We start from the raw sequence: 15,718 nt of genomic DNA, 5'->3' as shown, positions 1-15,718 counted from the left end.
TCTGTAGTGTCCTCTCTAGTGTGAAAGGATTGTAAGTCACCTGTGCTTAACCTACACTATTGGAGGGGAATGTCAACTATTGAACTAACTAATGGATCCACCATGTATTTCCAATGCTTAACTACATGATTTGACAACCTCAATGCTAAAAAACACACATGTTGAAAACCTATCACCAAGTTTTGCACCAACATTTAAAATTCTGCACAATTAAATGTACCATGACAATAACATAATCATTCAGCCTAAGGGGGATTATTATTATTATGATGATTATTTTACCCCTCAAATGTTTGGTAAATAATTTTAGCACATGCGGAGAGCTATTGCATGCTTTTAAATGTCTTAAATATCTTAAAATGCTTTTGTGAAAATGAAGAATTATAGAAGTCTTCCTTGCAAAATCTTTGTTAATGAAAGTGAAGGGAAAAATAAATCTTCTGGGAAAGTTGGGGAAAGGAAATAAATTGAGGCAAACATATTAATAAAATAGAATGAGGGAAGATTCACTAAAAAAGCAAGCAACATGTAATAGAACTAAAGCACAGGTTCATTTATTATGCAGATGGTGAAATACATAACTGCTTCATGAAATTCAGAGACTTCTCCATTGTGCTGGCTGGCAGGTAGGAGGCAAAACACACATCTGCACACATTCTGATCTTGACTTAGACTTGAAAAGATACGACAGGGAACAGAGGACAGCAGGTGCTGTGGACCAATGAGGTTTAAACAAGCACGAGTTGACTTGCTCAAGTGGGAGAGTTTGGAATGTGTTGGGACTGCAGATATTGGAGCAGAGAAAAGCGCTTATAGTAAACATATTATTTTGTTAGTATATGAATTGTGTGATATGCCACTTGAATGTATTCACACACAATGTGCTCAAGCACATCATAGTATATGTAGGGACATAGTGGTTAAGGAAAGAGGGACAGTAAATAATAATAATCCTTATTATGCTTTATCATGTTGTTGAGTCACAAAGTGCTTCACAGAATTCACTGTGAAGTGTAGTGACTGTATAATATAGTGTAGTGACAGTATAGTATAGTGACTGTGTAGGCAAATGCAACAGACAATTTGCCCACAAACAGCTATGAAGTGAATGACCAATTTTATTTGGGGGATTAGTGGCCAGGGCACTGGGAGAAACTCACTTCTCTATTCAAAAACTGCCATGAGATCTTTAACTTCAACCTGAACAGGCAGACAACATTTTGGTTTAATATTTCATCTAAAGTTGATACTCCCAACACTGGTTTGGATTGTCCGCCTAAACTATGCGTCCTCAAAGTCCCAACATGGCACTTGATCCCACAATCTTCTGACTCAGAGGTGAGTGCTACCAACTGAACCAGGCTTAATAGAGGGAAGGAAGAACATGAGGGATCTTGGCAGGAATCTGAGTGCAGGAAGGTTAGAGTGGAGAGCAGTAAAAGATATGGAAACTTGGAGGGTACAGATGTCAGTCTGGCTCAGTTAGTAGCATTCTCGCTTCTGAATTCGAAAGGTCATGGGTTCATCTTTGAACTCACTTAGTCCAGGCTGACACTCCATTGCAATACTGAAAATGTTGCTGAAGCTGCCATCCTTCATTTGAGACATGAAACCAAAGTCCCGTCTGCCCGTTTAGGTGGATGTTAAATATCCCATGACACTATCCGAAAATAGAAGGAATTTTCTTTCAAGCTTCCCTGTCTCTAATTCTCGTCCACCATCCGCTACCTCTTCACCTCCTACACTTGGATTTCTGTCAATTCTGAATTGCCTCCCAGCCCTCTTTATTGAACTGAGCAGAAGTTAGGAGACTTTCCAAATGAGGATGAAAGATCATAGGGACTATATTCACCCAAACTCCTCCCAAGCATCTTCTGGTGAGCAATTTTGTGGAAGTAAATTGCCTCCCTTCCTTCATAGCGGAGGGCGGTTTATGGTGCACAGACACGGGATAAAGGTGGGAGGGGAATACATTAAAAACATGAACTCTCCCTCAAAAAACAAAATAGTTATTATTTTCTGTTCTAATAATTTGGTTTGGTTTATGTAGATATGAGCAGGTGTTTTAAGGGTTTTCACTCACATACGTGCCAACATTTAATAGCATCTACAAATTAAGAGCTCCAAAATGCATGGTGTATGTACTGCCTCTCCAGGGAGACCATATGCTTCAGCCAGCAGATGATACAAAGTCAAATTAACTGTTAATAGCACTGTTCATTGCTAGTGGGATGTTTTTTGCATGCAATAGCAACTATTTCAGGTAATTTGCAAGTGGCCTGAAGTTGCCTTTTGTGATTCAATGAACTTTGCAATGATCTTTTGTTAACTTGATTGATTTTGTTTTTGGTCATCCGGGTGTCTGACACATGCGGAAACCCATCCCCATCTTTAAGGTTATCCAAACCAAACTGAGATTTCCATGCATCCCACCTACACATGGACATCCCAAAGAAAGATTGTTGGAATGGAATGCGCACTTTCTCCCTGGAGGGGCGCATCCTGCTTACCCAATTCCAGATAGTATTAGGCACAGATTAGCAAGAGCCAAGGCTTGGGGACTCCAGAGTGTGGTTGGGGTACTTGTTGGAGCTTAACCAGCTAAAACCGCATAGCTTGCCAATGTTATTGTTGCCTGGTAAGCTTTCCAACTGATTGTCCAGCTAAGACCAGCCTACCCTTTAGGGTTTTGACTTGCAGTGTTAACAGGAGCAGAGTGGGATGACTCCTTGTCCCCCCGTGACTGGTCTGCCCTTCCAGATCCTGCCAATGTGCCAGGCTGACTGTGCTGGTATCCGTAGTGCCCTGGAATACGGCAGACCCGCCTGGCTCAGGACCCGGACTACCGAGACTACCACAGAGAGCTGACTTGATTCCGACATTCCATTGCCAGGCATATCACCTTGGAGCCAGTTCAGCTCCAAGAAGACCCTGCTTACCTCCCACCCAAGGAGGATAGTCACTAGTTGGTCATTCGACCTCCGACAAACGTGGGTTTGAGCCTCACTAGGTGGATGGTAGTTTCAAGGAACTTTCTGCGAGCTTCCCGGTGAGCAACATATCTCAGCATGAAATGTGTGAGAGCATTGTCACCATCTTCCTGTCCACAGTTCTGGCACACATTCCCATTGAGTGGTGGTTCCACCAGTTGGAGTTGTGGAGGTTAAGCAGCAACTGCTTGTGTCTTTGCAGGCCAATCAAGGAGGATTCCAGCGCTGGATGTAGGAACGTGTTCATGAACTTGGACTCCAGGTAATGCCTTCCAGCAGCTGTCGCTCCAAGCCTCAAGAGTTTCCTCTTTAGCTACCTGATGGGCATCTGCCTTTAGTGTGGTGTCAGGACCTTTACAGGACAATTTGTGATGTACCAGCCATCTTGATGTTCTCGAGGTTCAGGTCCGATGACATGTACCAGCCTTACTCAGTGCCAGCTGCTTAATCCAGGTCCTCATTTGAGGGACCTTGGCGTATGGATGTGCCCCTGTGAAGCAGACTACACCTCCAGTGTGCTTGGCAACAGATCAGTGTAGGTTGGAGCCCTCCCTCTCTGTAGCCACTTCCTGTGTTTGCCACAAATCCATCTCACTGATTGATCCTGTGATCCTCACTTAAACACTTACAGGATGGTCATGATTTCAATATGACTCTCATTTCTGAAAGGGTATAGATTTACAATTTAACCACTTTTATTTTCGCTTGCTTTGCCACTTTCTCTCTATGTTGCTTTTTATATGACACACATTTTTCTTCAAAACTGCTGATGCACATATTGTTGGTGATCTTGGCTGTGGATGCCAAGAGGCAATTACTGGTTTGGAGCCACAAACATTTATGACTTTATTAGCCAACTGAATCACCCCCTATTCCACTTCCACTGAGACCCAACCAAACGGATGGCACAGGGCTGCAGGATACTGTGTCTGTTTCATTCCAACAGCCAAGTCTAGGAATAATGGTTTGTGGAAATAACATTCAGGGTTGGGAGCGAAGATAATTAATGTATGCAAAGAACAAGGGGAAATCCACCATAGACCACTGAAGACCCCATTCTATACCTCCCCTAATTTTGACCTGAACCCCCTCTGCTTCCTTCCCTATAGTCAGTTCCACATCTATATGTTACACTAAAGATCTGATATTAATAATATAATGCCCTCTAAGGAAAGAAAGATTACTTATAACTTTGAAACCTCTATAGATACTTTCTGTCATCATTATTTTTTGTAGCCAAATACAGCCGTTGTTTTGGCACAGTGATTTCCCACAAATAGTAATGAAGTGAATGACTTTTTTCTTATCTGGATGATTATTAACCAGGATATCAGGAAAAAATCTGTTTTCTAATATTTTCATCATGAGATCTGTAGTTCAACTTTGAGCTTTGAATTTGTTCAACAATAAACATTGCTGTTCTTTTATATCAGATAGCATTATATTTCTAAAATGATTTTTTTCACAAAGAAAAACTATAGAACCAAAAACCTTAATTAATTTGAAATATTTTTAGAGTAAAATAAAACCTCCTCTCCCCCTCCCGCATACTTTGTGCAGAAATGTGACTACTATCTCCAAGGATTAACCTCAATTATAGTAAAAACCATATAATGGACGTTTCGATAAAGATGCAACTGTTAAATTATACTGCAGAAAACAGAGTTATTAAGCAGATTGGTCACTTGAGCATCCAACAACCCATAATACTATCAATCTCAGCCTCAAAGAAAATAGCATTTCTGTGGCTATGCATACATGCAATGTCAAAATACATGTCATATTTCAAATCTCTGAGAGTAAATCATTTGCTTTCTCCATTGCTCTGCAATTTTATATCTGATTACCTTGAGTGGCTCATTAAACCATTAGACAACATTTCTTTTCATCAACGCATTGACCGGCCTCATATTGCCTGTTTATTAACCCGTACTTTCTTACATAATTGAGAAATGTCACATCATTTAATTTGGAAAATGTCTCTGAAATAGAACAGTTGATTTTTCCCATAAAGGAATATACAGTATTTTCATTCTCTGCTTATACAGTACTTCAAACAGTCAGCTTCTGTCTAATTTCCTCTGTCATATTACTTAGCTTACAAATTGGAAATAGTTGAGCATGCAAGTCATATTTGCAAGCTATTCCATGAAGTTTTAAACCTACTGAAGCAGTTTTCAATGGTAAGCAAATTCAGAATGCTGAAGCAGGAAACATGTCTGTATCATATATATTTGATTTGTAATTGCTCCTAGAAGAGAAATGTCTCAATCACTTTCAAATGAAATACTGTTATCTATACAATAAGATAAATATTTACATAGTCTACTTTCAACATATTTATACACAAAAGTAACTTAATTTCCTCTTTTCCTTTCATAAACTCCACTGCAAATTGGACCTTACTTACAGACAATTGGGGAGAAATCAAAGTAGGTAAAATTGAACAGACAAGAGATTTTGTTAAATGTTTTTGAGAGGAGTATGGCATCCTCCCACAGGGCTATTATCTTCAACACAGCATCTGCTGTGAAGCACCGTAAGGCCAAATTGTATACAACTAAAATGAATTGACTTTCTCTTTTGCCACTTGAGAATCAGTCCTGCCAAATCTACTACACCTGGAGACATTCTCTCCTGGTTCATTGAGTTCCACTGCAAGTGATTTTTATTGAATCTCAGGGCTTGAATGTACTTTCTGTCACCAGCGATCTGAACTGAGTCCCAATTGCTGACCAGTGTATGTGCTGTTGTTTCAGTTCAGTCAGTGACCAATGGTAGGATTTCTTTCGAGGCGTTTCGACCTTCCGGAAATGAAGCAAGGAACATTTGTTCATTTGAACATTTCCATGCCAACTTCCTGTCACAAATTATATGAAATTACACAGCTATTTTGAAAAGAACATTATCCTCAAATCAGCACTTTTCTAGATAATTTGGGGGTTAATATGTTAATAACCGAGAGACTCCAACTGGCTTAGTCTTGAGTTCAGAGTTCAATATAAAAAATGTGAAATATTTCCTTCAACAAAATTAAAAAGCTGTGACTCTCATTCTATGGATTTAAGGTATGCTATTATGTGTATTTAGTAAACACTTCAGTTGTGCTCACCTCATAAATACTAATAAATATAAATAATATTATAATAAATTATAATATGGTTTATTATAAATAATACTAAACACGACTGTTTGTGGGACACTGCTGTACGCAATTGGCTGCCACATTTCACCCCAAAATACACAGTCAATTCACTTCACAGTATACTCTGTGAAACACTTTGAGACATCTCAAAGATGTTATAAGGCGCTGTATTAAAATGTAAGGATTATTATTACCTTCTATGATCAGATGTTATACACCAGCACTATTCTCAAATCAAAGGCTGAGATAGGGGACATTAATAGTGATTAATTTGTTCCAAATAAGATTTCCAGTTTTTAAGGTGGAACAACAGTTTATATATTTATATAGCATCTTTCAAGAGGACTTCACAGGGATGACTAAGGGTGGAGAGAACTGAGGTAAGTAGAAGAAGTGTTGAGTTAATAAGACTCCAGAGTTCCAGACAGCGGATCCAGAAGGACTGAGAAGTCGCATGTGGCAGCATCAATGGTCTTGCAAAGAAAGCTTATTAAGGTTTGCACACAAACTTATGACTGGCAAATAATATTAATTACAGATAAATACACTAGGTACTGCATATAGCAAGTAAGAAGAGGAGGCATATGTACTCCATGGTTAAGCCAGACTTACCAAGTAAAAGATGGCGATATGGGAAACACGTATGAGTCCCAGCTACACCTGCCTGTTTGTTGGACATCTGGAACACTCTTTGTTCCAGGCCTACTCAGGTCCGCTCCCTGACCTGTTCCTCAGATACATTGACGACTGTGTTGGGACTGCTTCCTGCTCTCACAGTGAGCTGGAAAAAGTCACCAATTTTGCTTCCACCTTACACCCTTCCATAAGATTCCCAGTTCCTCCTCCGCCGCTGCATCTGCTCTGACGATGCCACCTTTCACACCAGAGCAGCTGAAATGTCTTCCTTTTTAACATAACATAACATGTAGGAGCAGGAGTAGGCCATTCGGCCCTTCGAGCGTGTCCCACCATTCAATCATGGCTGATCTTCTAATCTAACTCCAGCTAATAACCTAACCCTGCCCTATCCCCATATCCCTTAATCCCTTTTGCAATAAGAAATATATCTATCTCAATCTTGAATATGTTCAAGGACTGAGCGTCAACATCCCTTTAGGGCAGCGAGTTCCATACATTCACCACCCTTTGAGTGAAGAAGTTCTTCCTCAACTCAGTGCAAAAGGGCTGGCCTCTGAATTTAAGGTTGTGAACCCTGGTTTTAGTTTCTCCAACCAGGGGAAACAATCTCCCACTATCAACTCTATCATGCCCTTTGATGATCTTATAGGTTTCTATAAGATCCCCTCTAATTCTTCTATAGATTTTCCTCAACCGAGGATTCCCATCCACTGTGGTGGACAGGGCCCTTGACCGTGTCCAGCCTATTTCCTGCAACTCTGCCCTCACCCCTTCCCCCTCTTCCCAGAACTGAGATAGGGTCCCCCTAGTCCTCACTTTCCACCCCACCAGCCTCAACATCCAAAAAATAATTCTACACCATTTCCATCACTTCCAGCATGATCCAACCATTAAGCATATCTTTCCCTCCCCTCCCCTCTCAGCCTTCCAAAGGGACTGTTTCATCCGTGACTCCCTGGTTCATTCCTCCATCACCACCAACAGTTACTCGCCTCCCTCCGGCACCTTCACATGCCAGCGCAGGAGATGCAATACTTGCCCTTTCACCTCCTCCCATATCACTGTCCAGGGCCCCAAACACAGATTTAAAGTGAGACAGCGATTTACATGCACTATCACCAATGTAATTTACTGCATTTGCTGCTCTCAATGTGGTCTCCTCTACATTGGGGAAACGAAAAGCAGATTGAGTGACCGATTTGCCAAACACCTCTGTTCTGTCTGCAAGCACAACCCTGAGCATCCAGTCTCTTGCCATTCAACTCTCTCTCCCACTCGCACTCTAACCTCTCCATCCACGGTCTCCTACACTGTTCCAATGAGCCACAGCGCAAGCTCGAAGAACAGCACCTCATTTGTCTGCTGGGGACCTTACAGCCCTCAGGTCTCAATATTGATTTTAACAATTTCAGACCATAACAGCTCACATTCCCCCTCCCCCACTTCTGTGACCATTACCACATCATCTGAGTCTCAGACACACCTTTTCTCTGGTCTGCCTATTTTGTTGCATTTTGTACCCCTTTTGTTTTGCATTATTAACACTCTTTTCCCCTGTTTTGTTGCAATACCCCCTTTGTTTTGCATCATTAACACCCCTTTAACTCATCATCCCCTGTCTTCTTAGCCCATTTTCTACATTGTCTTCCTTGCCCTGCCTCCCCCCTCTCTGTTAGCCCTTAAAAGCCTCTCCCTCCCAACATGCCCCAGTTTTGACAAACCCAAAACGTTGACTCACTTTCCTTTCTCCATAGGTGCTGCCTGACCTGCTGAGTGTTCCCAGCGACTTCTGTTTTTGTTTCAGTTTTCCAGCATCTGCAGTATTTGGGGTTTTTTCCAAGGGAAAACTTGAGAGACGACCGTTGAAGGCAACCGTGCCTTCAGCTCCTCTCTCGACGCTCTACCCCCTCCTTGCTCCTTCCCTTCCATCCCCTCACCCTGACCATTTCCCCCCTGTTCGGGTCCCAACCCAACTGTCCAGTGCCTTGGGACGTCCTCCCGACGTTGAAAGGCGCTCTATAAATGCAATCTTGTTGTTGTTGAGGGGTGTTCATTTACTCATCACTCACAATTTCAATTGTTTTTGGTCAACTATGTATCTGACACAAGTAGAAACCACATTACACAGTATATGTCTGGCACCAACACATCAAAATTTCTTTCTATCTGGAATGGAATGCGCACTCTCTCCCTAAAGGGACGCACCCTGCTTTCCTCATTCCAAAGAGCATTAGGCACAGGTTGGCAAGAGCCAAGGCTTGGGGACCCAGAGTGTGTATTGGAATACTACTGGCGTTCAACCAGTTAAAACCACATCAGTTGCCATTGAGAGAACTGTCTTGGAAGCTGCCCATTGTTTATTCAGCCAGGATGACCGCAGTCGCTGAGACCTTGTCTTACAGGGTTACAAGAGCCAAGTGGGAAGAATCCTTGCTCCCAGCGATTGGTCTGCCCTTCCAAATCCCGCCAATGAGCCAGGCTGTTTGGGTTATCTCAGGAATCAGACTACCAAGAACGGTACTTGATTCTGACATCTGACACGACAAGGCAAAACGTTGGGCAAGTTTCCTTACTTCAGACGCCTCTGTTTACCTCGCAGTAAGTAGGAATTCGGTTGTTAATCAATTGGCGAATCGCTTTTTCGGAGGTGATAATGCCTTAAAAAAAGTGGTTAGAGCACTTGCAAGCGAGAGACCTGGGTTCGATTCTCGGCAGGGCAAACCTTGGGCACGTTTCCTTACTCCACATGCCGAATAATAATCCCTCAGGAAAAAAAACAATAATAATTTGGTCACTCAATCCACGACTGTTTGTGGGACACTGCTGTGCACAATTGGCTGCTGTGTTTCAAAATATACAGTCATTTCACTATACAGTATATTCTGTGAAACACTTTGAGACGTCACAAAGACATGATAAGGCGCTATATCAAATGCAAGGATTATTATAGCACTTTTCATGTCGGGAGAACACCTCTATGTTCATCACAGGCTATACTATAAAGTGTGTATTTTGGATAGCACTGATCTAGGCTGATAATCCAACACAGCACATTGTTAGAGGTTCCAGCCTTCTAATGATTTGTTAAACTGTCTCCAGGTTAATGTTAAATATCCCCTGGCAATATTTCAATAGAGGAGTTCCTTCTGGTATCCGGGCAAACAACCCCCCAGATAAAATTGGTCACTCACTTCATGTGTGGGGCATTGCTGTACACAGATTGGCTACTCCATTTGTTTATATATATATATGCCTATACAGTCACTATATTTTACTATACTATAGTGCCCTCCACCCAGAGTAGCATTTCAGAGCGCTTAACAGTGGCGAAGCCTGACTCCAAGGTGGAGGGGGTGGGAGAGGTACGAGCTGGGGGCGAGTTTCTCAAAACTGAGAAGAGTTTTGATATGTTTTGATGTGATAAGGCATTGTATCAATTCTCTATCTGTCTTCAAGTCCCACCTTAAAACCTTTCCTTTCACTGTAGTTATGGTCTATTCTGCCTTTAAAGCGTCATTGTATGTGACTGGTGCTATGCTTAAATGCAAGTTGTCGCTGTTAGAATAAACATTGTCTTTATCCTGGGAAGACAATTTTAGCTGAGAACACAGTGCCACCACGTGTCTATACGCTGCAACACTACAGAAAATAAATCTCAAAAAAATTCATCGCACCTGGGAGCACAGCACCACAAAGTGGCCAAATGAAGAAACTATATTGAGGAACATAAATAAAATGACAAACAGAAACTGTGGCAGCCGGTGGCAAAACAGTGTAATTGCACCAAAAGGTATATATCAACAACTTAACACATGGAGAGTGTGTCAGAGTGCTCGACAGTGGGTGTTTGATGCTGAGCCAGGGAAGGAGGGCAGATAGGCACAGGCAAAGATGCAAAAAGACAGCAATTGGAGGGGTTCAGGCAGAGAGTTCCAAAGTTTCCGGCAAAGTATCTGAGGCCGTTCATAATGGAGTGGAGGAGCGAGGCATGTGTCCTGTAGCTCAGTGGTTAGGGCACTCGCTTTGCAAGCGAGAGACCTGAGTTCAATTCCAGGCAGAGGGCGAAACCTTGGGCAAGTTTCCTTACTCCACACAGAGCCTAATAATAATCCCTCCAAAACCAAAAACAATAATAAAATTGGTCATTTTCAATCCACAACTGTTTGTGGGACATTGCTGTGCGCAATTGGCTGCCGCGTTCGCCCACAAAAATATACGGTCAATTCACTTTACAGTGTCTTCTGTGAAGCGCTTTGGGACGTCCTCCTATATCAAATGCAAGGATTATTATTAGGATTATTATGTGCGGGGGCCGGAGCCAGCAGAGCGCCGGCGGTGGGCAGTGGAGTGGGGTAAACCGGTTGGGAGGGCATGAAGTGAGGATCTCGAAATCCATCTGTTCTGAGCAGCCGAGTGATGGGGATACAGAGTCTGGTACAGGTGAGGATATGATCTTTCGTCATATATTATATATATATATAAGCATTTTGTTTTGAAATGTCTTGAAGATGTGATAAGGCGCTATATCAAATCAAGGATTTATTATTATTTTAACGACATTTTGTCTTAAAAATTAACATTTCTCCAAATTATCTCAAATTCTGTACCATTGACTTGACAGCAATTGCCCACAACTCCGACTCGATCTCAAATGTGAAGACAAGTTTGTTTTACAGATTAAGACCAGGTGGGATTTCAGGCCTCAGATAGTCTGATAGTCTGTCCACTGGGCGGCGCTGTGACTCCATGGATGCAGTGCTGGTGTCTGTCCGCCGGGCGGCGCTGTGACTCCATGGGTGCAGTGCTGGTGTCTGTCCGCCGGGCGGCGCTGTGACTCCATGGGTGCAGTGCTGGTGTCTGTCCACTGGGCGGCGCTGTGACTCCATGGGTGCAGTGCTGGTGTCTGTCCACTGGGCGGCGCTGTGACTCCATGGGTGCAGTGCTGGTGTCTGTCCACCGGGCGGCGCTGTGATTCCATGGGTGCAGTGCTGGTGTCTGTCCACCGGGCGGCGCTGTGACTCCATGAGTGCAGTGCTGGTGTCTGTCCGGCGGTGGCGCTGTGACTCCATGGGTGCAGTGCTGATGTTTGTCCACTGGGCGGCGCTGTGACTCCGCGGGTGCAGTGCTGGTGTCTGTCCACTGGGCGGCGCTGTGACTCCATGGATGCAGTGCTGGTGTCTGTCCGGCGGGCGGCGCTGTGACACCACGGATGCAGTGCTGATGTTTGTCCACTGGGCGGCGCTGTGACTCCGCGGGTGCAGTGCTGGTGTCTGTCCGCCGGGCGGCGCTGTGGGCCCGGGTGAGGCGGTGTCTGGGTCTCGGAGGCGGTGGTGTTGCGGTCGGAGATGGTGAGCGCGGAGTCGGGGGAGTGACAGCGGCGGAGGGTCAGTGATCAGCGACGGGAAACTCATCGGCGGCGGCGGAGGGGAATGATTGCGGCGCCGTGAAAGGTGAGGGTCTCCCCGGGGGCGAGAGGCGCGGCGTCGGGGCCCACAGGCCTTCCCCCCCCGGGGGTCAGGTCACAGCCACAGAGAGACACTCACACACACAGTCACACAGTCACACACACAGTCACACACACAGTCACACAGTCACACACACAGTCACAGTCACAGAGAGACACTCACACACAGTCACACAGTCACACACACACACACAGTCACACACACACACACACTCACACACAGTCACAGTCACAGAGAGACACTCACACACACAGTCACACAGTCACACACTCACACACACAGTCACACACACACACACACTCACAGTCACAGTCACACACTCACACACACAGTCACACACACACTCACAGTCACAGTCACACACACACACACACCAGTCACACACACACAGTCACACACACACACACAGTCACACACACAGTCACACACACACACACACACAGTCACACACACACACAGTCACACACACACAGTCACTCACACACACACACACACCACACAGTCACACACACACAGTCACACACACACACACACACCAGTCACACACACCCACACACACAGTCACACACACAGTCACACACCACACACACACAGTCACACACACACACTCACACACACAGTCACACACACACACACACAGTCACACACACACACACAGTCACAGACACACACACACACAGTCACACACACACACACACAGTCACACAGTCACACACACACACACACAGTCACAGACACTCACACACACACAGTCACAGACACTCACACACACAGTCACACACACACACACAGTCAGACACACACACACACTCACACACACACACAGTCACACACACACATCACACACACACACACACACTCACACACACACACAGTCACACACACAGTCACAGTCGCACACTCACACACACAGTCACACACACACAGTCACACACACTCACACACACACAGTCACACACACACACACTCACACACAGTCACACACACACAGTCACACACACACAGTCACACACACACAGTCACACACACAGTCACAGACACACACAGTCACACACACACACAGTCACACACACACACACACAGTCACACACACACAGTCACAGACACTCACACACACACACTCACACACACACACACAGACAGACACAGTCACACACACACACACAGTCACACAGTCACAGACACACACACACACAGTCACACACACAGACAGACACACAGACAGACACACAGACACAGTCACACAGACACACACACAGACACACACAGTCACAGACACTCACACACATACACAGTCACACAGACACACACACACACAGACACAGACACACACACACAGTCACACAGTCACAGACACACACACACACAGTCACACACACACACACACAACACACACACACACACACACACACACACTGTTCAGCAGTGACCCACAAATAGTCATGAATTGACAGCAAATTATTATTTTTTTTGAACGGGTCATTACCCCCGGAAAAGCGATCCGCCAATCGACTAACAATCGGGTTCCTACTTACTGCAGGGCGTGCGGAGTCAGAAAACTTGGCTAACGTTTCGTTCTGCCCAGGAATCAAACTGGGTCCTCTGACTTGCAGGGATCTAACCAATAAGCTACACGGTTCCACGATATATCCCATTTTATCCATAGCATTCCATATTATAATATATCACGTGTTAGACCATATTCATATTTAAAAACAGATTTTAAGTTTGAATCTTCATCGCGCCACACCAATTGGCAGATTTAATCACTCAAATTAACTGATTTGCTCTTGGGACAAGTAATGAACATCACCCAAAACAGTAATACAATAATCCTTGTATTTTGTAGCACCTATCATGTTGGGGGGATGTCCCAAAGCTCTTCAGAAGATTTACTGTGAAATGGAGTGACTATGTAATTGTAGGCAAACACAGCAGCACAACTGCACACAGTAATGTCCCACAAACAGCCATGAAACAAATGGCCATTTTATTTTGGGGATTGTTGGCCAGGACAGGAGGAGAAACTCCCCCCCCTTTTGAGTCATGCCATGGGATCTTTAATGTCCACCTGGACAGGCAGACAGGACCTCAGTTTAACATCTCATGCAAAGGACTGCACCACCAATAATGCAAACCCCTCTCCCCCCTCCGCCGGCACTGTATTGGACTATGTGAGTCGTCCTGACATGGGACTTGGACCCACAAACCTCTGACTCAGAGACAAGAATGCTACCAACTGAGCCAAGTCGCTCACACACACGAGTTACAGATATTACTCCAAGTTAACAAGAGCACAAACAGCACAGAAAAACATTTCTACCTTGTGAGGATTAAACGTACAGAGAAAAGAATTGCGACTTAAAGAATCAAACAATGAACGTCTAGACAGTCCGGAAACAAGGTAGAGAAGCTTCAGAAAACAAGTCCACCACAGCCTCTATATGATAACCATTACTGCATCCCTTAAATTCACATACATCAGTTTCCTTACCATAGTACGCAACACAAAAACCGTGCACCACACAATCCGCAGCTTCTTGTTCTGGTGTAAACATTTATCAGGAAGGAGGAGTGTCTCACAGTCAGACAGCGCTGCCACTATCTGCATACAAATGTTTCAGATAGGAGTGTGTGTGTGTGACGGATGCGCTGTGTGTGCAGCTCAGGGGCGATGGAGGGCTGAGTGTTCGGGGCTGAATGTGCTGATGATAATAGGTGAGTGTAGAGGATGTTTGCTGCGGTGTTGGCGTGTGTGTGAGTGTGGGGGGGGTCAGAGTGTGGGTGGGTCATAGTGTGGGGGGGTCATAGTGTGGGGGGGGTCATAGTGTGGGGGGGTCATAGTGTGGGGGGTCATAGTGTGGGGGGTCATAGTGTGGGGGGGTCATAGTGTGGGGGGTCATAGTGTGGGGGGTCATAGTGTGGGGGGTCATAGTGTGAAGGGGGGGTTGGTCAGAGTGGGGGGAGTCAGAGTGTGGAGGGGGTCAGTGTGTGGGGGTTCAGGGTGTGAGGGGTCAGTGTGTGGGGGATCAGGGTGTGGGGGTGGTCAGGGTGTGGGGTGGGTCAGGGTGTGGGGGGGTCAGGGTGTGGGGGGATCAGGGTGTGGGGGGGTCAGGGTGTGGGGGGGTCAGGGTGTGGGGGTGGGTCAGGGTGTGGGGGGTCAGGGTGTGGGGGGGTCAGGGTGTGGGGGGTCAGGTGTAAGGGGGTCAGGGTGTGGGGGTGGGTCAGGGTGTGGGGGTCAGGGTGTGGGGGGTCAGGGTGTGTGGGTCAGGGTGTGGGGGTCAGGGTGTGGGTGGGTCAGGGTGTGGGGGGGTCAGGGTGTGGGGGGGTCAGGGTGTGGGGGTGGGTCAGTGTGTGGGGGGTTCAGGTGTGGGGGGGTCAGGGTGTGGGGTGGGTCAGGGTGTGGGGGGGTCAGGGTGTGGGGGGGTCAGGTGTGGGGGGGTCAGGGTGTGGGTGGTCAGGGTGTGGGGGGTGTGGGG

At 45.4% G+C, this 15,718-nt stretch overlaps 1 protein-coding gene across 1 annotated transcript in view; it reads left to right on the top strand.

Annotated features, from left to right (window-relative positions):
* The first annotated feature begins 12,037 nt into the window (after positions 1–12,037).
* The window catches only part of rev1 (REV1 DNA directed polymerase), a 67,546-nt gene continuing 63,865 nt past the window's right edge, over positions 12,038–15,718 (top strand). The window contains exon 1 of the mRNA XM_007885372.2: positions 12,038–12,224. The gene's annotated coding sequence lies outside the window, so the exon portion shown is untranslated. The remainder of the gene's footprint in view (positions 12,225–15,718) is intronic.

The sequence above is a fragment of the Callorhinchus milii genome, unplaced genomic scaffold (genome assembly GCF_018977255.1).
Source record: "Callorhinchus milii isolate IMCB2004 unplaced genomic scaffold, IMCB_Cmil_1.0 Scaffold4, whole genome shotgun sequence".
Classification (NCBI taxonomy): Eukaryota; Metazoa; Chordata; class Chondrichthyes; order Chimaeriformes; family Callorhinchidae; genus Callorhinchus; species Callorhinchus milii.
This window is presented reverse-complemented; position numbering and strand designations above follow the sequence as displayed.